The sequence below is a fragment of the Hippopotamus amphibius genome, chromosome 2, assembly GCF_030028045.1.
Source record: "Hippopotamus amphibius kiboko isolate mHipAmp2 chromosome 2, mHipAmp2.hap2, whole genome shotgun sequence".
NCBI classification, from domain to species: Eukaryota; Metazoa; Chordata; class Mammalia; order Artiodactyla; family Hippopotamidae; genus Hippopotamus; species Hippopotamus amphibius.
This window is the reverse complement of record NC_080187.1, coordinates 122,751,804-122,774,438: the sequence shown is the minus strand read 5'-3', so window position 1 is coordinate 122,774,438 and position 22,635 is coordinate 122,751,804.

Below are 22,635 nucleotides of genomic sequence, written 5' to 3'. Positions count from 1 at the left end.
TCACAGTACTTTCCGAGGGGAAAAACTGTGTTTGCCAAGTGTCTCCTGTGTGCAGAAATGCTCTCCCCAGTGCCAGAGGTGCAGGGAATCCTCTTTGCACCCAGAGCAATGTTCAAGGCAGGCGTCCCATGCTGGGTGAGCCTCCACTTGCCCTATTGTCCAACTGCCTCAGGAACACACGTCTAGCAAGTGTGGGCTAACAGGCTGTTTGGCGAGAGTTAGGAACGAGGATTGCAGGCAAAAATCACTACGCATACCATTCCCCATGGAAGCCTTAGCTGAAGGCTCTCTGCACCAGGCCCAAGCTGGAATGAGCCTGCAGCCTGGCCTCCAGTCCCCAGGCTTGCCCTGGGCACTGCTAGGTCAGGAACCATCCCAGCCTCAGCCTGGCCTCCCTAGGGCCTTTGCTGGCCTAGGCCACTGCCAGCCAGCAGGACCTCGATGGAGCACCGTTCATTTGAGAAGGCCCCAGGGTGTTGCTTGTGTTTCTCTTGCACTGCTCGGAAGCTGCAGGTCCAGAGGCAGTGTGTGCACGTGGACACTGGGGCCTGAGGACAAAACAGTCATGACCCCACTTTCAAGCAGGACGCCTGCCGCCACTTAGCTGCCTGCCACCCCTCTTGCTGCCTGCGTTGTCTTCACTGCTTGACAGGCCTCTGTGTGCACAGGCCATTCTATGCCAATGAAACAAGGTGCTTGCTCTCCCGTTGCTAGGAGCTCTTCCTACAGCACTCTGGACCAGGGCACATGCACCTCTGGACAAGCAGACTGCAAGACAGCTGCAGCTTCGCCATCCACATAGGCCTGCAGCATTTGGCAGGGAGCCCTCTGCTAAGCACAGCTTTCCCACTCCAAAGCCTTGCAGGAGTTCATGGATGCTCGCGCCTGCAGTGTGTTCCATCGGAGAGCACTGGATGCTGAAAACCTCCCCTGCAGCTTCCGAGCACCCTCCAACCCACATGCCCTTGGCACCCACTCTGTTGCCGGAGGATAGTCCGAAGCAGGACTCTCTAAGCTTCTGGTGGCAGCCTGCCTGCTGCTTGGAAAGCTCCTCAGGAACTCATTTGGAGTGAGGATTCTCCTCCATGCTTGTCGGCCGGCAGATGGTGCCAGCGCTCCACCGAAAAACTCTCTGCTTTGCCTTCAGCCAGGGATCGCTAGCTGAGCTTCTTTGCCTCAAGCAGATACTCCCATTGTGCATCCGGTCACAGAAAGAGGAGTGCCTTTCCTGAGCGGGGCTATGTTGAGGCAGTTCCCTGAAGGCCTCCTAGGGCCTTCTCTCCCCTGACACAGTCATGCAATTCAGCCCACCTGGCGGGCAAGGGTCCCCCTTGGCAGGGCTCAGGGTGCAGCCTGGGGTGTGGTTTCATGGCTGGGAAAGGGCAGATCCTGAAACTGGGTGCCCAGCTGGTAATGGAGCATGATGGGCAGACCTGGCACTCCCTGCTTGCGAAGCAGGAGATATGGAGCCTCCAAGCTGCATGCAAATCCAATCCCCTCATTGCCCTCTTGCTTCTTCTCTGCTGTCAAGTCTCTCTCCCCACACATGTGTCTCATCAAAAGGAGCAGGCTGCTTGCAATTCTTTGCAGAGTGCTCATCCCACAAGACTCATTTCCTTGGAGGGGTTGTGCCAATTGCCCCGGAGCCTCCAGAGGAGCTGCAGTCTCTCCAGCCACCAAGGCCTGCACTCGAGTCCATGACAGCTTGCTGCATGGAGGGCTTCGATGGGAGAGTGCCATGCATCCCTGGCAGAGATTCTTCCTCACAGTGCTTTCCATGGGGAAACACTGTGTGTGCCAAGTGTCTCCTGTGTGCAGAAAATCTCACCCCAGCGCCAGAGGTGCAGGGAATCCTCTTTGCAGCCAGAGCAAGGTTCTAGGCAGACCTCCCATGCTGGGAGAGCCTCCACTTCCCCAACTGTCCAACTGCCTCAGGAACACACTTCTAGGGAGTGTGTGCTGAAAGGCAGGGGGCTCCGAGTGAGGAACATGGATTTCAGGCAAAAAACCACTGTGCTGACTATACCCCATGGAAGTCCTAGCTGAAGGCTTTCTGCTCCAGGCCCAAGCTGGAATGAGCCTGCAGCCTGGCCTCCAGTCCCAGGCTTGCCCTGAGCACTGCTAGGTCGGGACCCCATCCCAGCCTCAGCCTGGCCTCCCTAGGACCTGTGCTGGCCTAGGCCCCTGCAGCAAGCAGGACCTTGATGGAACACCGTTCACTAGAGAAGGCACCTGGGTGTTTCCTGTGTGTCTCTTGCACTGCTCAGAAGCTGCAGGTCCAGAGGCTGTGCTTGCACACGGCCACAGGGGCCGGAGAACAAGAGAGTCATGAGCCCACTTTCAAGTGAGACGCCTGCTGCCCCTTATCTGCCTGCCACAAGCCCTTGCTGCCTGCGCTGTCTGCACGTCTGGCAGGCCTCAGGGTGCACAGGCCAGTCTATGCCAAGGAAACAAGGTGCTTGCTCGCCCCTTGCTAGGAGCTCCTCCTACAGCACCCTGGACCTGGGCACACACGCCCCTGGACCAGCAGCCGCAAGGCAGCTGCTGCTTCAGCATCCACAAAGGCCTGCAGCACTTGGCAGGGAGCCTTCTGCTAAGCACAGCTTTCCCACTCCAAAGCCTTGCAGGAATTCATGGATGCTCGGGCCTGCAGTGTTTTCCATCAGAGAGCACCGGGTGCCCAAAGCCTCCCCTGCGACTTCTGAGCACCCTCAAACCACATGCCCTTGGCACCCACCCTGTTGCCAGAGGGTAGTCCTAAGCAAGACTTTCTAAACTATTGCAGCCATGCTGCCTCCTGCTTGGAAAGCACTTCAGGAACCTCATTTGCAGCGAGGTTTCTCCTCCTATGCTTGTCGGCCAGCAGATGGGGCCAGCGCTCCACTGAAAAACTCTCTGCTTTGCCTTCAGCCAGGGATCACCTAGCTGAGCTTCCTTGCCTCAAGCGGAAACTCCAGCGTGCATCCGGCCCTACAGAAAGGAGACTGCCCTTTTCCTGAGCACTGCTATGTCGTGGCAGTTCCCGAAGGCCTCCTAGGTCCTTCTTTCCCCTGACACAGTCATGCCATTCAGCCCACCTGGCGAGCAAAGTTCCAACTTGGCAGGGCTCAGGGTGCAGCCTGGGTGTGGTTTCATAGCTGGGAAAGGGCAGATCCTGAATCTGGGTGCCCACTAGGGAATGGGGCCTGACAGGCAGAGCTGGCATTCCCTGGTTTCGAATCAGGAGGTCTGGGGACTTCAAGCTGTGTGCAAATCCCTCCCTGGCTGCCCTCTTGCTTCTTCTCTGCTGCCAAGCATCTCTCCCCACACGTGTGTCTCATTGACAGGAGCAGGCTGCTTGCCATTCTTTGGAAAGAGCTCATCACACTAGCCTCATTTCCTTGGAGGGGTGTGCCAATTGCCCCTGAGCCTCCAGAGGAGCTGCAGTGTCTCCAGCTACCAAAGCCTGCAGCCGAGTCCATGAAAGCCTGCTGCATGGAGGGCTTCGAAGGGAGAGTGCCATGCATCCGGGATGGCGACTCTTTCTCACAGTACTTTCCGAGGGGAAAAAACTGTGTTTGCCAAGTGTCTCCTGTGTGCAGAAATGCTCTCCCCAGTGCCAGAGGTTGCAGGGAATCCTCTTTGCACCCAGAGCAATGTTCAAGGCAGGCGTCCCATGCTGGGTGAGCCTCCACTTGCCCTATTGTCCAACTGCCTCAGGAACACACGTCTAGCAAGTGTGGGCTAACAGGCTGTTTGGCGAGAGTTAGGAACGAGGATTGCAGGCAAAAATCACTACGCATACCATTCCCCATGGAAGCCTTAGCTGAAGGCTCTCTGCACCAGGCCCAAGCTGGAATGAGCCTGCAGCCTGGCCTCCAGTCCCAGGCTTGCCCTGGGCACTGCTAGGTCAGGAACCATCCCAGCCTCAGCCTGGCCTCCCTAGGGCCTTTGCTGGCCTAGGCCACTGCCAGCCAGCAGGACCTCGATGGAGCACCGTTCATTTGAGAAGGCCCCAGGGTGTTGCTTGTGTTTCTCTTGCACTGCTCGGAAGCTGCAGGTCCAGAGGCAGTGTGTGCACGTGGACACTGGGGCCTGAGGACAAAACAGTCATGACCCCACTTTCAAGCAGGACGCCTGCCGCCACTTAGCTGCCTGCCACCCCTCTTGCTGCCTGCGTTGTCTTCACTGCTGACAGGCCTCTGTGTGCACAGGCCATTCTATGCCAATGAAACAAGGTGCTTGCTCTCCCGTTGCTAGGAGCTCTTCCTACAGCACTCTGGACCAGGGCACATGCACCTCTGGACAAGCAGACTGCAAGACAGCTGCAGCTTCGCCATCCACATAGGCCTGCAGCATTTGGCAGGGAGCCCTCTGCTAAGCACAGCTTTCCCACTCCAAAGCCTTGCAGGAGTTCATGGATGCTCGCGCCTGCAGTGTGTTCCATCGGAGAGCACTGGATGCTGAAAACCTCCCCTGCAGCTTCCGAGCACCCTCCAACCCACATGCCCTTGGCACCCACTCTGTTGCCGGAGGATAGTCCGAAGCAGGACTCTCTAAGCTTCTGGAGGCAGCCTGCCTGCTGCTTGGAAAGCTCCTCAGGACCTCATTTGGAGTGAGGATTCTCCTTCCATGATTGTCGGCCGGCAGATGGTGCCAGCGCTCCACCGAAAAACTCTCTGCTTTGCCTTCAGCCAGGGATCGCCTAGCTGAGCTTCTTTGCCTCAAGCAGATACTCCATTGTGCATCCGGTCACAGAAAGAGGAGTGCCTTTCCTGAGCGGGGCTATGTTGAGGCAGTTCCCTGAAGGCCTCCTAGGGCCTTCTCTCCCCTGACACAGTCATGCAATTCAGCCCACCTGGCGAGCAAGGGTCCCCCCTTGGCAGGGCTCAGGGTGCAGCCTGGGTGTGGTTTCATGGCTGGGAAAGGGCAGATCCTGAAACTGGGTGCCCAGCTGGTAATGGAGCATGATGGGCAGACCTGGCACTCCCTGCTTGCGAAGCAGGAGATATGGAGCCTCCAAGCTGCATGCAAATCCAATCCCTCATTGCCCTCTTGCTTCTTCTCTGCTGTCAAGTCTCTCTCCCCACACATGTGTCTCATCAAAAGGAGCAGGCTGCTTGCAATTCTTTGCAAAGTGCTCATCCCACAAGCCTCATTTCCTTGGAGGGGTGTGCCAATTGCCCCGGAGCCTCCAGAGGAGCTGCAGTCTCTCCAGCCACCAAGGCCTGCACTCGAGTCCATGACAGCTTGCTGCATGGAGGGCTTCGATGGGAGAGTGCCATGCATCCCTGGCAGAGATTCTTCCTCACAGTGCTTTCCATGGGGAAACACTGTGTGTGCCAAGGTGTCTCTGTGTGCAGAAAATCTCACCCAGCGCCAGAGGTGCAGGGAATCCTCTTTGCAGCCAGAGCAAGGTTCTAGGCAGACCTCCCATGCTGGGAGAGCCTCCACTTCCCCAACTGTCCAACTGCCTCAGGAAACACACTTCTAGGGAGTGTGTGCTGAAAGGCAGGGGGCTCCGAGTGAGGAACATGGATTTCAGGCAAAAACCACTGTGCTGACTATACCCCATGGAAGTCCTAGCTGAAGGCTTTCTGCACCAGGCCCAAGCTGGAATGAGCCTGCAGCCTGGCCTCCAGTCCCAGGCTTGCCCTGAGCACTGCTAGGTCGGGACCCATCCCAGCCTCAGCCTGGCCTCCCTAGGACCTGTGCTGGCCTAGGCCCCTGCCAGCAAGCAGGACCTTGATGGAACCACCGTTCACTAGAGAAGGCACCTGGGTGTTTCCTGTGTGTCTCTTGCACTGCTCAGAAGCTGCAGGTCCAGAGGCTGTGCTTGCACACGGCCACAGGGGCCGGAGGAACAAGAGAGTCATGAGCCCACTTTCAAGTGAGACGCCTGCTGCCCCTTATCTGCCTGCCACAAGCCCTTGCTGCCTGCGCTGTCTGCACGTCTGGCAGGCCTCAGGGTGCACAGGCCAGTCTATGCCAAGGAAACAAGGTGCTTGCTCGCCCCTTGCTAGGAGCTCCTCCTACAGCACCCTGGACCTGGGCACACACGCCCCTGGACCAGCAGCCTGCAAGGCAGCTGCTGCTTCAGCATCCACAAAGGCCTGCAGCACTTGGCAGGGAGCCTTCTGCTAAGCACAGCTTTCCCACTCCAAAGCCTTGCAGGAATTCATGGATGCTCGGGCCTGCAGTGTTTTCCATCAGAGAGCACCGGGTGCCCAAAGCCTCCCCTGCGACTTCTGAGCACCCTCCAACCCACATGCCCTTGGCACCCACCCTGTTGCCAGAGGGTAGTCCTAAGCAAGACTTTCTAAACTATTGCAGCCATGCTGCCTCCTGCTTGGAAAGCACTTCAGGAACTCATTTGCAGCGAGGTTTCTCCTCCTATGCTTGTCGGCCAGCAGATGGGGCCAGCGCTCCACTGAAAAACTCTCTGCTTTGCCTTCAGCCAGGGATCACCTAGCTGAGCTTCCTTGCCTCAAGCGGAAACTCCAGTGTGCATCCGGCCTACAGAAAGGAGACTGCCTTTTCCTGAGCACTGCTATGTCGTGGCAGTTCCGGAAGGCCTCCTAGGTCCTTCTTTCCCCTGACCACAGTCATGCCATTCAGCCCACCTGGCGAGCAAAGTTCCAACTTGGCAGGGCTCAGGGTGCAGCCTGGGTGTGGTTTCATAGCTGGGAAAGGGCAGATCCTGAATCTGGGTGCCCACTAGGGAATGGGGCCTGACAGGCAGAGCTGGCATTCCCTGGTTTCGAATCAGGAGGTCTGGGGACTTCAAGCTGTGTGCAAATCCTCCCTGGCTGCCCTCTTGCTTCTTCTCTGCTGCCAAGCATCTCTCCCCACACGTGTGTCTCATTGACAGGAGCAGGCTGCTTGCCATTCTTTGGGAAAGAGCTCATCACACTAGCCTCATTTCCTTGGAGGGGTGTGCCAATTGCCCCTGAGCCTCCAGAGGAGCTGCAGTGTCTCCCAGCTACCAAAGCCTGCAGCCGAGTCCATGAAAGCCTGCTGCATGGAGGGCTTCGAAGGGAGAGTGCCATGCATCCGGGATGGCGACTCTTTCTCACAGTACTTTCCGAGGGGAAAAACTGTGTTTGCCAAGTGTCTCCTGTGTGCAGAAATGCTCTCCCCAGTGCCAGAGGTGCAGGGAATCCTCTTTGCACCCCAGAGCAATGTTCAAGGCAGGCGTCCCATGCTGGGTGAGCCTCCACTTGCCCTATTGTCCAACTGCCTCAGGAACACACGTCTAGCAAGTGTGGGCTAACAGGCTGTTTGGCGAGAGTTAGGAACGAGGATTGCAGGCAAAAATCACTACGCATACCATTCCCCATGGAAGCCTTAGCTGAAGGCTCTCTGCACCAGGCCCAAGCTGGAATGAGCCTGCAGCCTGGCCTCCAGTCCCAGGCTTGCCCTGGGCACTGCTAGGTCAGGAACCATCCCAGCCTCAGCCTGGCCTCCCTAGGGCCTTTGCTGGCCTAGGCCACTGCCAGCCAGCAGGACCTCGATGGAGCACCGTTCATTTGAGAAGGCCCCAGGGTGTTGCTTGTGTTTCTCTTGCACTGCTCGGAAGCTGCAGGTCCAGAGGCAGTGTGTGCACGTGGACACTGGGGCCTGAGGACAAAACAGTCATGACCCCACTTTCAAGCAGGACGCCTGCCGCCACTTAGCTGCCTGCCACCCCTCTTGCTGCCTGCGTTGTCTTCACTGCTGACAGGCCTCTGTGTGCACAGGCCATTCTATGCCAATGAAACAAGGTGCTTGCTCTCCCGTTGCTAGGAGCTCTTCCTACAGCACTCTGGACCAGGGCACATGCACCTCTGGACAAGCAGACTGCAAGACAGCTGCAGCTTCGCCATCCACATAGGCCTGCAGCATTTGGCAGGGAGCCCTCTGCTAAGCACAGCTTTCCCACTCCAAAGCCTTGCAGGAGTTCATGGATGCTCGCGCCTGCAGTGTGTTCCATCGGAGAGCACTGGATGCTGAAAACCTCCCCTGCAGCTTCCGAGCACCCTCCAACCCACATGCCCTTGGCACCCACTCTGTTGCCGGAGGATAGTCCGAAGCAGGACTCTCTAAGCTTCTGGTGGCAGCCTGCCTGCTGCTTGGAAAGCTCCTCAGGAACTCATTTGGAGTGAGGATTCTCCTCCATGCTTGTCGGCCGGCAGATGGTGCCAGCGCTCCACCGAAAAACTCTCTGCTTTGCCTTCAGCCAGGGATCGCCTAGCTGAGCTTCTTTGCCTCAAGCAGATACTCCATTGTGCATCCGGTCACAGAAAGAGGAGTGCCTTTCCTGAGCGGGGCTATGTTGAGGCAGTTCCCTGAAGGCCTCCTAGGGCCTTCTCTCCCCTGACACAGTCATGCAATTCAGCCCACCTGGCGGGCAAGGGTCCCCCTTGGCAGGGCTCAGGGTGCAGCCTGGGTGTGGTTTCATGGCTGGGAAAGGGCAGATCCTGAAACTGGGTGCCCAGCTGGTAATGGAGCATGATGGGCAGACCTGGCACTCCCTGCTTGCGAAGCAGGAGATATGGAGCCTCCAAGCTGCATGCAAATCCAATCCCTCATTGCCCTCTTGCTTCTTCTCTGCTGTCAAGTCTCTCTCCCCACACATGTGTCTCATCAAAAGGAGCAGGCTGCTTGCAATTCTTTGCAGAGTGCTCATCCCACAAGACTCATTTCCTTGGAGGGGTGTGCCAATTGCCCCGGAGCCTCCAGAGGAGCTGCAGTCTCTCCAGCCACCAAGGCCTGCACTCGAGTCCATGACAGCTTGCTGCATGGAGGGCTTCGATGGGAGAGTGCCATGCATCCCTGGCAGAGATTCTTCCTCACAGTGCTTTCCATGGGGAAACACTGTGTGTGCCAAGTGTCTCCTGTGTGCAGAAAATCTCACCCCAGCGCCAGAGGTGCAGGGAATCCTCTTTGCAGCCAGAGCAAGGTTCTAGGCAGACCTCCCATGCTGGGAGAGCCTCCACTTCCCCAACTGTCCAACTGCCTCAGGAACACACTTCTAGGGAGTGTGTGCTGAAAGGCAGGGGGCTCCGAGTGAGGAACATGGATTTCAGGCAAAAACCACTGTGCTGACTATACCCCATGGAAGTCCTAGCTGAAGGCTTTCTGCTCCAGGCCCAAGCTGGAATGAGCCTGCAGCCTGGCCTCCAGTCCCAGGCTTGCCCTGAGCACTGCTAGGTCGGGACCCATCCCAGCCTCAGCCTGGCCTCCCTAGGACCTGTGCTGGCCTAGGCCCCTGCCAGCAAGCAGGACCTTGATGGAACACCGTTCACTAGAGAAGGCACCTGGGTGTTTCCTGTGTGTCTCTTGCACTGCTCAGAAGCTGCAGGTCCAGAGGCTGTGCTTGCACACGGCCACAGGGGCCGGAGAACAAGAGAGTCATGAGCCCACTTTCAAGTGAGACGCCTGCTGCCCCTTATCTGCCTGCCACAAGCCCTTGCTGCCTGCGCTGTCTGCACGTCTGGCAGGCCTCAGGGTGCACAGGCCAGTCTATGCCAAGGAAACAAGGTGCTTGCTCGCCCCTTGCTAGGAGCTCCTCCTACAGCACCCTGGACCTGGGCACACACGCCCCTGGACCAGCAGCCTGCAAGGCAGCTGCTGCTTCAGCATCCACAAAGGCCTGCAGCACTTGGCAGGGAGCCTTCTGCTAAGCACAGCTTTCCCACTCCAAAGCCTTGCAGGAATTCATGGATGCTCGGGCCTGCAGTGTTTTCCATCAGAGAGCACCGGGTGCCCAAAGCCTCCCCTGCGACTTCTGAGCACCCTCCAACCCACATGCCCTTGGCACCCACCCTGTTGCCAGAGGGTAGTCCTAAGCAAGACTTTCTAAACTATTGCAGCCATGCTGCCTCCTGCTTGGAAAGCACTTCAGGAACTCATTTGCAGCGAGGTTTCTCCTCCTATGCTTGTCGGCCAGCAGATGGGGCCAGCGCTCCACTGAAAAACTCTCTGCTTTGCCTTCAGCCAGGGATCACCTAGCTGAGCTTCCTTGCCTCAAGCGGAAACTCCAGTGTGCATCCGGCCTACAGAAAGGAGACTGCCTTTTCCTGAGCACTGCTATGTCGTGGCAGTTCCCGGAAGGCCTCCTAGGTCCTTCTTTCCCCTGACACAGTCATGCCATTCAGCCCACCTGGCGAGCAAAGTTCCAACTTGGCAGGGCTCAGGGTGCAGCCTGGGTGTGGTTTCATAGCTGGGAAAGGGCAGATCCTGAATCTGGGTGCCCACTAGGGAATGGGGCCTGACAGGCAGAGCTGGCATTCCCTGGTTTCGAATCAGGAGGTCTGGGGACTTCAAGCTGTGTGCAAATCCCTCCCTGGCTGCCCTCTTGCTTCTTCTCTGCTGCCAAGCATCTCTCCCCACACGTGTGTCTCATTGACAGGAGCAGGCTGCTTGCCATTCTTTGGAAAGAGCTCATCACACTAGCCTCATTTCCTTGGAGGGGTGTGCCAATTGCCCCTGAGCCTCCAGAGGAGCTGCAGTGTCTCCAGCTACCAAAGCCTGCAGCCGAGTCCATGAAAGCCTGCTGCATGGAGGGCTTCGAAGGGAGAGTGCCATGCATCCGGGATGGCGACTCTTTCTCACAGTACTTTCCGAGGGGAAAAACTGTGTTTGCCAAGTGTCTCCTGTGTGCAGAAATGCTCTCCCCAGTGCCAGAGGTGCAGGGAATCCTCTTTGCACCCAGAGCAATGTTCAAGGCAGGCGTCCCATGCTGGGTGAGCCTCCACTTGCCCTATTGTCCAACTGCCTCAGGAACACACGTCTAGCAAGTGTGGGCTAACAGGCTGTTTGGCGAGAGTTAGGAACGAGGATTGCAGGCAAAAATCACTACGCATACCATTCCCCATGGAAGCCTTAGCTGAAGGCTCTCTGCACCAGGCCCAAGCTGGAATGAGCCTGCAGCCTGGCCTCCAGTCCCAGGCTTGCCCTGGGCACTGCTAGGTCAGGAACCATCCCAGCCTCAGCCTGGCCTCCCTAGGGCCTTTGCTGGCCTAGGCCACTGCCAGCCAGCAGGACCTCGATGGAGCACCGTTCATTTGAGAAGGCCCCAGGGTGTTGCTTGTGTTTCTCTTGCACTGCTCGGAAGCTGCAGGTCCAGAGGCAGTGTGTGCACGTGGACACTGGGGCCTGAGGACAAAACAGTCATGACCCCACTTTCAAGCAGGACGCCTGCCGCCACTTAGCTGCCTGCCACCCCTCTTGCTGCCTGCGTTGTCTTCACTGCTGACAGGCCTCTGTGTGCACAGGCCATTCTATGCCAATGAAACAAGGTGCTTGCTCTCCCGTTGCTAGGAGCTCTTCCTACAGCACTCTGGACCAGGGCACATGCACCTCTGGACAAGCAGACTGCAAGACAGCTGCAGCTTCGCCATCCACATAGGCCTGCAGCATTTGGCAGGGAGCCCTCTGCTAAGCACAGCTTTCCCACTCCAAAGCCTTGCAGGAGTTCATGGATGCTCGCGCCTGCAGTGTGTTCCATCGGAGAGCACTGGATGCTGAAAACCTCCCCTGCAGCTTCCGAGCACCCTCCAACCCACATGCCCTTGGCACCCACTCTGTTGCCGGAGGATAGTCCGAAGCAGGACTCTCTAAGCTTCTGGTGGCAGCCTGCCTGCTGCTTGGAAAGCTCCTCAGGAACTCATTTGGAGTGAGGATTCTCCTCCATGCTTGTCGGCCGGCAGATGGTGCCAGCGCTCCACCGAAAAACTCTCTGCTTTGCCTTCAGCCAGGGATCGCCTAGCTGAGCTTCTTTGCCTCAAGCAGATACTCCATTGTGCATCCGGTCACAGAAAGAGGAGTGCCTTTCCTGAGCGGGGCTATGTTGAGGCAGTTCCCTGAAGGCCTCCTAGGGCCTTCTCTCCCCTGACACAGTCATGCAATTCAGCCCACCTGGCGGGCAAGGGTCCCCCTTGGCAGGGCTCAGGGTGCAGCCTGGGTGTGGTTTCATGGCTGGGAAAGGGCAGATCCTGAAACTGGGTGCCCAGCTGGTAATGGAGCATGATGGGCAGACCTGGCACTCCCTGCTTGCGAAGCAGGAGATATGGAGCCTCCAAGCTGCATGCAAATCCAATCCCTCATTGCCCTCTTGCTTCTTCTCTGCTGTCAAGTCTCTCTCCCCACACATGTGTCTCATCAAAAGGAGCAGGCTGCTTGCAATTCTTTGCAGAGTGCTCATCCCACAAGACTCATTTCCTTGGAGGGGTGTGCCAATTGCCCCGGAGCCTCCAGAGGAGCTGCAGTCTCTCCAGCCACCAAGGCCTGCACTCGAGTCCATGACAGCTTGCTGCATGGAGGGCTTCGATGGGAGAGTGCCATGCATCCCTGGCAGAGATTCTTCCTCACAGTGCTTTCCATGGGGAAACACTGTGTGTGCCAAGTGTCTCCTGTGTGCAGAAAATCTCACCCCAGCGCCAGAGGTGCAGGGAATCCTCTTTGCAGCCAGAGCAAGGTTCTAGGCAGACCTCCCATGCTGGGAGAGCCTCCACTTCCCCAACTGTCCAACTGCCTCAGGAACACACTTCTAGGGAGTGTGTGCTGAAAGGCAGGGGGCTCCGAGTGAGGAACATGGATTTCAGGCAAAAACCACTGTGCTGACTATACCCCATGGAAGTCCTAGCTGAAGGCTTTCTGCTCCAGGCCCAAGCTGGAATGAGCCTGCAGCCTGGCCTCCAGTCCCAGGCTTGCCCTGAGCACTGCTAGGTCGGGACCCATCCCAGCCTCAGCCTGGCCTCCCTAGGACCTGTGCTGGCCTAGGCCCCTGCCAGCAAGCAGGACCTTGATGGAACACCGTTCACTAGAGAAGGCACCTGGGTGTTTCCTGTGTGTCTCTTGCACTGCTCAGAAGCTGCAGGTCCAGAGGCTGTGCTTGCACACGGCCACAGGGGCCGGAGAACAAGAGAGTCATGAGCCCACTTTCAAGTGAGACGCCTGCTGCCCCTTATCTGCCTGCCACAAGCCCTTGCTGCCTGCGCTGTCTGCACGTCTGGCAGGCCTCAGGGTGCACAGGCCAGTCTATGCCAAGGAAACAAGGTGCTTGCTCGCCCCTTGCTAGGAGCTCCTCCTACAGCACCCTGGACCTGGGCACACACGCCCCTGGACCAGCAGCCTGCAAGGCAGCTGCTGCTTCAGCATCCACAAAGGCCTGCAGCACTTGGCAGGGAGCCTTCTGCTAAGCACAGCTTTCCCACTCCAAAGCCTTGCAGGAATTCATGGATGCTCGGGCCTGCAGTGTTTTCCATCAGAGAGCACCGGGTGCCCAAAGCCTCCCCTGCGACTTCTGAGCACCCTCCAACCCACATGCCCTTGGCACCCACCCTGTTGCCAGAGGGTAGTCCTAAGCAAGACTTTCTAAACTATTGCAGCCATGCTGCCTCCTGCTTGGAAAGCACTTCAGGAACTCATTTGCAGCGAGGTTTCTCCTCCTATGCTTGTCGGCCAGCAGATGGGGCCAGCGCTCCACTGAAAAACTCTCTGCTTTGCCTTCAGCCAGGGATCACCTAGCTGAGCTTCCTTGCCTCAAGCGGAAACTCCAGTGTGCATCCGGCCTACAGAAAGGAGACTGCCTTTTCCTGAGCACTGCTATGTCGTGGCAGTTCCCGGAAGGCCTCCTAGGTCCTTCTTTCCCCTGACACAGTCATGCCATTCAGCCCACCTGGCGAGCAAAGTTCCAACTTGGCAGGGCTCAGGGTGCAGCCTGGGTGTGGTTTCATAGCTGGGAAAGGGCAGATCCTGAATCTGGGTGCCCACTAGGGAATGGGGCCTGACAGGCAGAGCTGGCATTCCCTGGTTTCGAATCAGGAGGTCTGGGGACTTCAAGCTGTGTGCAAATCCCTCCCTGGCTGCCCTCTTGCTTCTTCTCTGCTGCCAAGCATCTCTCCCCACACGTGTGTCTCATTGACAGGAGCAGGCTGCTTGCCATTCTTTGGAAAGAGCTCATCACACTAGCCTCATTTCCTTGGAGGGGTGTGCCAATTGCCCCTGAGCCTCCAGAGGAGCTGCAGTGTCTCCAGCTACCAAAGCCTGCAGCCGAGTCCATGAAAGCCTGCTGCATGGAGGGCTTCGAAGGGAGAGTGCCATGCATCCGGGATGGCGACTCTTTCTCACAGTACTTTCCGAGGGGAAAAAACTGTGTTTGCCAAGTGTCTCCTGTGTGCAGAAATGCTCTCCCCAGTGCCAGAGGTGCAGGGAATCCTCTTTGCACCCAGAGCAATGTTCAAGGCAGGCGTCCCATGCTGGGTGAGCCTCCACTTGCCCTATTGTCCAACTGCCTCAGGAACACACGTCTAGCAAGTGTGGGCTAACAGGCTGTTTGGCGAGAGTTAGGAACGAGGATTGCAGGCAAAAATCACTACGCATACCATTCCCCATGGAAGCCTTAGCTGAAGGCTCTCTGCACCAGGCCCAAGCTGGAATGAGCCTGCAGCCTGGCCTCCAGTCCCAGGCTTGCCCTGGGCACTGCTAGGTCAGGAACCATCCCAGCCTCAGCCTGGCCTCCCTAGGGCCTTTGCTGGCCTAGGCCACTGCCAGCCAGCAGGACCTCGATGGAGCACCGTTCATTTGAGAAGGCCCCAGGGTGTTGCTTGTGTTTCTCTTGCACTGCTCGGAAGCTGCAGGTCCAGAGGCAGTGTGTGCACGTGGACACTGGGGCCTGAGGACAAAACAGTCATGACCCCACTTTCAAGCAGGACGCCTGCCGCCACTTAGCTGCCTGCCACCCCTCTTGCTGCCTGCGTTGTCTTCACTGCTGACAGGCCTCTGTGTGCACAGGCCATTCTATGCCAATGAAACAAGGTGCTTGCTCTCCCGTTGCTAGGAGCTCTTCCTACAGCACTCTGGACCAGGGCACATGCACCTCTGGACAAGCAGACTGCAAGACAGCTGCAGCTTCGCCATCCACATAGGCCTGCAGCATTTGGCAGGGAGCCCTCTGCTAAGCACAGCTTTCCCACTCCAAAGCCTTGCAGGAGTTCATGGATGCTCGCGCCTGCAGTGTGTTCCATCGGAGAGCACTGGATGCTGAAAACCTCCCCTGCAGCTTCCGAGCACCCTCCAACCCACATGCCCTTGGCACCCACTCTGTTGCCGGAGGATAGTCCGAAGCAGGACTCTCTAAGCTTCTGGTGGCAGCCTGCCTGCTGCTTGGAAAGCTCCTCAGGAACTCATTTGGAGTGAGGATTCTCCTCCATGCTTGTCGGCCGGCAGATGGTGCCAGCGCTCCACCGAAAAACTCTCTGCTTTGCCTTCAGCCAGGGATCGCCTAGCTGAGCTTCTTTGCCTCAAGCAGATACTCCATTGTGCATCCGGTCACAGAAAGAGGAGTGCCTTTCCTGAGCGGGGCTATGTTGAGGCAGTTCCCTGAAGGCCTCCTAGGGCCTTCTCTCCCCTGACACAGTCATGCAATTCAGCCCACCTGGCGGGCAAGGGTCCCCCTTGGCAGGGCTCAGGGTGCAGCCTGGGTGTGGTTTCATGGCTGGGAAAGGGCAGATCCTGAAACTGGGTGCCCAGCTGGTAATGGAGCATGATGGGCAGACCTGGCACTCCCTGCTTGCGAAGCAGGAGATATGGAGCCTCCAAGCTGCATGCAAATCCAATCCCTCATTGCCCTCTTGCTTCTTCTCTGCTGTCAAGTCTCTCTCCCCACACATGTGTCTCATCAAAAGGAGCAGGCTGCTTGCAATTCTTTGCAGAGTGCTCATCCCACAAGACTCATTTCCTTGGAGGGGTGTGCCAATTGCCCCGGAGCCTCCAGAGGAGCTGCAGTCTCTCCAGCCACCAAGGCCTGCACTCGAGTCCATGACAGCTTGCTGCATGGAGGGCTTCGATGGGAGAGTGCCATGCATCCCTGGCAGAGATTCTTCCTCACAGTGCTTTCCATGGGGAAACACTGTGTGTGCCAAGTGTCTCCTGTGTGCAGAAAATCTCACCCCAGCGCCAGAGGTGCAGGGAATCCTCTTTGCAGCCAGAGCAAGGTTCTAGGCAGACCTCCCATGCTGGGAGAGCCTCCACTTCCCCAACTGTCCAACTGCCTCAGGAACACACTTCTAGGGAGTGTGTGCTGAAAGGCAGGGGGCTCCGAGTGAGGAACATGGATTTCAGGCAAAAACCACTGTGCTGACTATACCCCATGGAAGTCCTAGCTGAAGGCTTTCTGCTCCAGGCCCAAGCTGGAATGAGCCTGCAGCCTGGCCTCCAGTCCCAGGCTTGCCCTGAGCACTGCTAGGTCGGGACCCATCCCAGCCTCAGCCTGGCCTCCCTAGGACCTGTGCTGGCCTAGGCCCCTGCCAGCAAGCAGGACCTTGATGGAACACCGTTCACTAGAGAAGGCACCTGGGTGTTTCCTGTGTGTCTCTTGCACTGCTCAGAAGCTGCAGGTCCAGAGGCTGTGCTTGCACACGGCCACAGGGGCCGGAGAACAAGAGAGTCATGAGCCCACTTTCAAGTGAGACGCCTGCTGCCCCTTATCTGCCTGCCACAAGCCCTTGCTGCCTGCGCTGTCTGCACGTCTGGCAGGCCTCAGGGTGCACAGGCCAGTCTATGCCAAGGAAACAAGGTGCTTGCTCGCCCCTTGCTAGGAGCTCCTCCTACAGCACCCTGGACCTGGGCACACACGCCCCTGGACCAGCAGCCTGCAAGGCAGCTGCTGCTTCAGCATCCACAAAGGCCTGCAGCACTTGGCAGGGAGCCTTCTGCTAAGCACAGCTTTCCCACTCCAAAGCCTTGCAGGAATTCATGGATGCTCGGGCCTGCAGTGTTTTCCATCAGAGAGCACCGGGTGCCCAAAGCCTCCCCTGCGACTTCTGAGCACCCTCCAACCCACATGCCCTTGGCACCCACCCTGTTGCCAGAGGGTAGTCCTAAGCAAGACTTTCTAAACTATTGCAGCCATGCTGCCTCCTGCTTGGAAAGCACTTCAGGAACTCATTTGCAGCGAGGTTTCTCCTCCTATGCTTGTCGGCCAGCAGATGGGGCCAGCGCTCCACTGAAAAACTCTCTGCTTTGCCTTCAGCCAGGGATCACCTAGCTGAGCTTCCTTGCCTCAAGCGGAAACTCCAGCGTGCATCCGGCCTACAGAAAGGAGACTGCCTTTTCCTGAGCACTGCTATGTCGTGGCAGTTCCCGGAAGGCCTCCTAGGTCCTTCTTTCCCCTGACACAGTCATGCCATTCAGCCCACCTGGCGAGCAAAGTTCCAACTTGGCAGGGCTCAGGGTGCAGCCTGGGTGTGGTTTCATAGCTGGGAAAGGGCAGATCCTGAATCTGGGTGCCCACTAGGGAATGGGGCCTGACAGGCAGAGCTGGCATTCCCTGGTTTCGAATCAGGAGGTCTGGGGACTTCAAGCTGTGTGCAAATCCCTCCCTGGCTGCCCTCTTGCTTCTTCTCTGCTGCCAAGCATCTCTCCCCACACGTGTGTCTCATTGACAGGAGCAGGCTGCTTGCCATTCTTTGGAAAGAGCTCATCACACTAGCCTCATTTCCTTGGAGGGGTGTGCCAATTGCCCCTGAGCCTCCAGAGGAGCTGCAGTGTCTCCAGCTACCAAAGCCTGCAGCCGAGTCCATGAAAGCCTGCTGCATGGAGGGCTTCGAAGGGAGAGTGCCATGCATCCGGGATGGCGACTCTTTCTCACAGTACTTTCCGAGGGGAAAAACTGTGTTTGCCAAGTGTCTCCTGTGTGCAGAAATGCTCTCCCCAGTGCCAGAGGTGCAGGGAATCCTCTTTGCACCCAGAGCAATGTTCAAGGCAGGCGTCCCATGCTGGGTGAGCCTCCACTTGCCCTATTGTCCAACTGCCTCAGGAACACACGTCTAGCAAGTGTGGGCTAACAGGCTGTTTGGCGAGAGTTAGGAACGAGGATTGCAGGCAAAAATCACTACGCATACCATTCCCCATGGAAGCCTTAGCTGAAGGCTCTCTGCACCAGGCCCAAGCTGGAATGAGCCTGCAGCCTGGCCTCCAGTCCCAGGCTTGCCCTGGGCACTGCTAGGTCAGGAACCATCCCAGCCTCAGCCTGGCCTCCCTAGGGCCTTTGCTGGCCTAGGCCACTGCCAGCCAGCAGGACCTCGATGGAGCACCGTTCATTTGAGAAGGCCCCAGGGTGTTGCTTGTGTTTCTCTTGCACTGCTCGGAAGCTGCAGGTCCAGAGGCAGTGTGTGCACGTGGACACTGGGGCCTGAGGACAAAACAGTCATGACCCCACTTTCAAGCAGGACGCCTGCCGCCACTTAGCTGCCTGCCACCCCTCTTGCTGCCTGCGTTGTCTTCACTGCTGACAGGCCTCTGTGTGCACAGGCCATTCTATGCCAATGAAACAAGGTGCTTGCTCTCCCGTTGCTAGGAGCTCTTCCTACAGCACTCTGGACCAGGGCACATGCACCTCTGGACAAGCAGACTGCAAGACAGCTGCAGCTTCGCCATCCACATAGGCCTGCAGCATTTGGCAGGGAGCCCTCTGCTAAGCACAGCTTTCCCACTCCAAAGCCTTGCAGGAGTTCATGGATGCTCGCGCCTGCAGTGTGTTCCATCGGAGAGCACTGGATGCTGAAAACCTCCCCTGCAGCTTCCGAGCACCCTCCAACCCACATGCCCTTGGCACCCACTCTGTTGCCGGAGGATAGTCCGAAGCAGGACTCTCTAAGCTTCTGGAGGCAGCCTGCCTGCTGCTTGGAAAGCTCCTCAGGACCTCATTTGGAGTGAGGATTCTCCTTCCATGATTGTCGGCCGGCAGATGGTGCCAGCGCTCCACCGAAAAACTCTCTGCTTTGCCTTCAGCCAGGGATCGCCTAGCTGAGCTTCTTTGCCTCAAGCAGATACTCCATTGTGCATCCGGTCACAGAAAGAGGAGTGCCTTTCCTGAGCGGGGCTATGTTGAGGCAGTTCCCTGAAGGCCTCCTAGGGCCTTCTCTCCCCTGACACAGTCATGCAATTCAGCCCACCTGGCGAGCAAGGGTCCCCCTTGGCAGGGCTCAGGGTGCAGCCTGGGTGTGGTTTCATGGCTGGGAAAGGGCAGATCCTGAAACTGGGTGCCCAGCTGGTAATGGAGCATGATGGGCAGACCTGGCACTCCCTGCTTGCGAAGCAGGAGATATGGAGCCTCCAAGCTGCATGCAAATCCAATCCCTCATTGCCCTCTTGCTTCTTCTCTGCTGTCAAGTCTCTCTCCCCACACATGTGTCTCATCAAAAGGAGCAGGCTGCTTGCAATTCTTTGCAAAGTGCTCATCCCACAAGCCTCATTTCCTTGGAGGGGTGTGCCAATTGCCCCGGAGCCTCCAGAGGAGCTGCAGTCTCTCCAGCCACCAAGGCCTGCACTCGAGTCCATGACAGCTTGCTGCATGGAGGGCTTCGATGGGAGAGTGCCATGCATCCCTGGCAGAGATTCTTCCTCACAGTGCTTTCCATGGGGAAACACTGTGTGTGCCAAGTGTCTCCTGTGTGCAGAAAATCTCACCCCAGCGCCAGAGGTGCAGGGAATCCTCTTTGCAGCCAGAGCAAGGTTCTAGGCAGACCTCCCATGCTGGGAGAGCCTCCACTTCCCCAACTGTCCAACTGCCTCAGGAACACACTTCTAGGGAGTGTGTGCTGAAAGGCAGGGGGCTCCGAGTGAGGAACATGGATTTCAGGCAAAAACCACTGTGCTGACTATACCCCATGGAAGTCCTAGCTGAAGGCTTTCTGCACCAGGCCCAAGCTGGAATGAGCCTGCAGCCTGGCCTCCAGTCCCAGGCTTGCCCTGAGCACTGCTAGGTCGGGACCCATCCCAGCCTCAGCCTGGCCTCCCTAGGACCTGTGCTGGCCTAGGCCCCTGCCAGCAAGCAGGACCTTGATGGAACACCGTTCACTAGAGAAGGCACCTGGGTGTTTCCTGTGTGTCTCTTGCACTGCTCAGAAGCTGCAGGTCCAGAGGCTGTGCTTGCACACGGCCACAGGGGCCGGAGAACAAGAGAGTCATGAGCCCACTTTCAAGTGAGACGCCTGCTGCCCCTTATCTGCCTGCCACAAGCCCTTGCTGCCTGCGCTGTCTGCACGTCTGGCAGGCCTCAGGGTGCACAGGCCAGTCTATGCCAAGGAAACAAGGTGCTTGCTCGCCCCTTGCTAGGAGCTCCTCCTACAGCACCCTGGACCTGGGCACACACGCCCCTGGACCAGCAGCCTGCAAGGCAGCTGCTGCTTCAGCATCCACAAAGGCCTGCAGCACTTGGCAGGGAGCCTTCTGCTAAGCACAGCTTTCCCACTCCAAAGCCTTGCAGGAATTCATGGATGCTCGGGCCTGCAGTGTTTTCCATCAGAGAGCACCGGGTGCCCAAAGCCTCCCCTGCGACTTCTGAGCACCCTCCAACCCACATGCCCTTGGCACCCACCCTGTTGCCAGAGGGTAGTCCTAAGCAAGACTTTCTAAACTATTGCAGCCATGCTGCCTCCTGCTTGGAAAGCACTTCAGGAACTCATTTGCAGCGAGGTTTCTCCTCCTATGCTTGTCGGCCAGCAGATGGGGCCAGCGCTCCACTGAAAAACTCTCTGCTTTGCCTTCAGCCAGGGATCACCTAGCTGAGCTTCCTTGCCTCAAGCGGAAACTCCAGTGTGCATCCGGCCTACAGAAAGGAGACTGCCTTTTCCTGAGCACTGCTATGTCGTGGCAGTTCCCGGAAGGCCTCCTAGGTCCTTCTTTCCCCTGACACAGTCATGCCATTCAGCCCACCTGGCGAGCAAAGTTCCAACTTGGCAGGGCTCAGGGTGCAGCCTGGGTGTGGTTTCATAGCTGGGAAAGGGCAGATCCTGAATCTGGGTGCCCACTAGGGAATGGGGCCTGACAGGCAGAGCTGGCATTCCCTGGTTTCGAATCAGGAGGTCTGGGGACTTCAAGCTGTGTGCAAATCCCTCCCTGGCTGCCCTCTTGCTTCTTCTCTGCTGCCAAGCATCTCTCCCCACACGTGTGTCTCATTGACAGGAGCAGGCTGCTTGCCATTCTTTGGAAAGAGCTCATCACACTAGCCTCATTTCCTTGGAGGGGTGTGCCAATTGCCCCTGAGCCTCCAGAGGAGCTGCAGTGTCTCCAGCTACCAAAGCCTGCAGCCGAGTCCATGAAAGCCTGCTGCATGGAGGGCTTCGAAGGGAGAGTGCCATGCATCCGGGATGGCGACTCTTTCTCACAGTACTTTCCGAGGGGAAAAACTGTGTTTGCCAAGTGTCTCCTGTGTGCAGAAATGCTCTCCCCAGTGCCAGAGGTGCAGGGAATCCTCTTTGCACCCAGAGCAATGTTCAAGGCAGGCGTCCCATGCTGGGTGAGCCTCCACTTGCCCTATTGTCCAACTGCCTCAGGAACACACGTCTAGCAAGTGTGGGCTAACAGGCTGTTTGGCGAGAGTTAGGAACGAGGATTGCAGGCAAAAATCACTACGCATACCATTCCCCATGGAAGCCTTAGCTGAAGGCTCTCTGCACCAGGCCCAAGCTGGAATGAGCCTGCAGCCTGGCCTCCAGTCCCAGGCTTGCCCTGGGCACTGCTAGGTCAGGAACCATCCCAGCCTCAGCCTGGCCTCCCTAGGGCCTTTGCTGGCCTAGGCCACTGCCAGCCAGCAGGACCTCGATGGAGCACCGTTCATTTGAGAAGGCCCCAGGGTGTTGCTTGTGTTTCTCTTGCACTGCTCGGAAGCTGCAGGTCCAGAGGCAGTGTGTGCACGTGGACACTGGGGCCTGAGGACAAAACAGTCATGACCCCACTTTCAAGCAGGACGCCTGCCGCCACTTAGCTGCCTGCCACCCCTCTTGCTGCCTGCGTTGTCTTCACTGCTGACAGGCCTCTGTGTGCACAGGCCATTCTATGCCAATGAAACAAGGTGCTTGCTCTCCCGTTGCTAGGAGCTCTTCCTACAGCACTCTGGACCAGGGCACATGCACCTCTGGACAAGCAGACTGCAAGACAGCTGCAGCTTCGCCATCCACATAGGCCTGCAGCATTTGGCAGGGAGCCCTCTGCTAAGCACAGCTTTCCCACTCCAAAGCCTTGCAGGAGTTCATGGATGCTCGCGCCTGCAGTGTGTTCCATCGGAGAGCACTGGATGCTGAAAACCTCCCCTGCAGCTTCCGAGCACCCTCCAACCCACATGCCCTTGGCACCCACTCTGTTGCCGGAGGATAGTCCGAAGCAGGACTCTCTAAGCTTCTGGTGGCAGCCTGCCTGCTGCTTGGAAAGCTCCTCAGGAACTCATTTGGAGTGAGGATTCTCCTCCATGCTTGTCGGCCGGCAGATGGTGCCAGCGCTCCACCGAAAAACTCTCTGCTTTGCCTTCAGCCAGGGATCGCCTAGCTGAGCTTCTTTGCCTCAAGCAGATACTCCATTGTGCATCCGGTCACAGAAAGACGAGTGCCTTTCCTGAGCGGGGCTATGTTGAGGCAGTTCCCTGAAGGCCTCCTAGGGCCTTCTCTCCCCTGACACAGTCATGCAATTCAGCCCACCTGGCGGGCAAGGGTCCCCCTTGGCAGGGCTCAGGGTGCAGCCTGGGTGTGGTTTCATGGCTGGGAAAGGGCAGATCCTGAAACTGGGTGCCCAGCTGGTAATGGAGCATGATGGGCAGACCTGGCACTCCCTGCTTGCGAAGCAGGAGATATGGAGCCTCCAAGCTGCATGCAAATCCAATCCCTCATTGCCCTC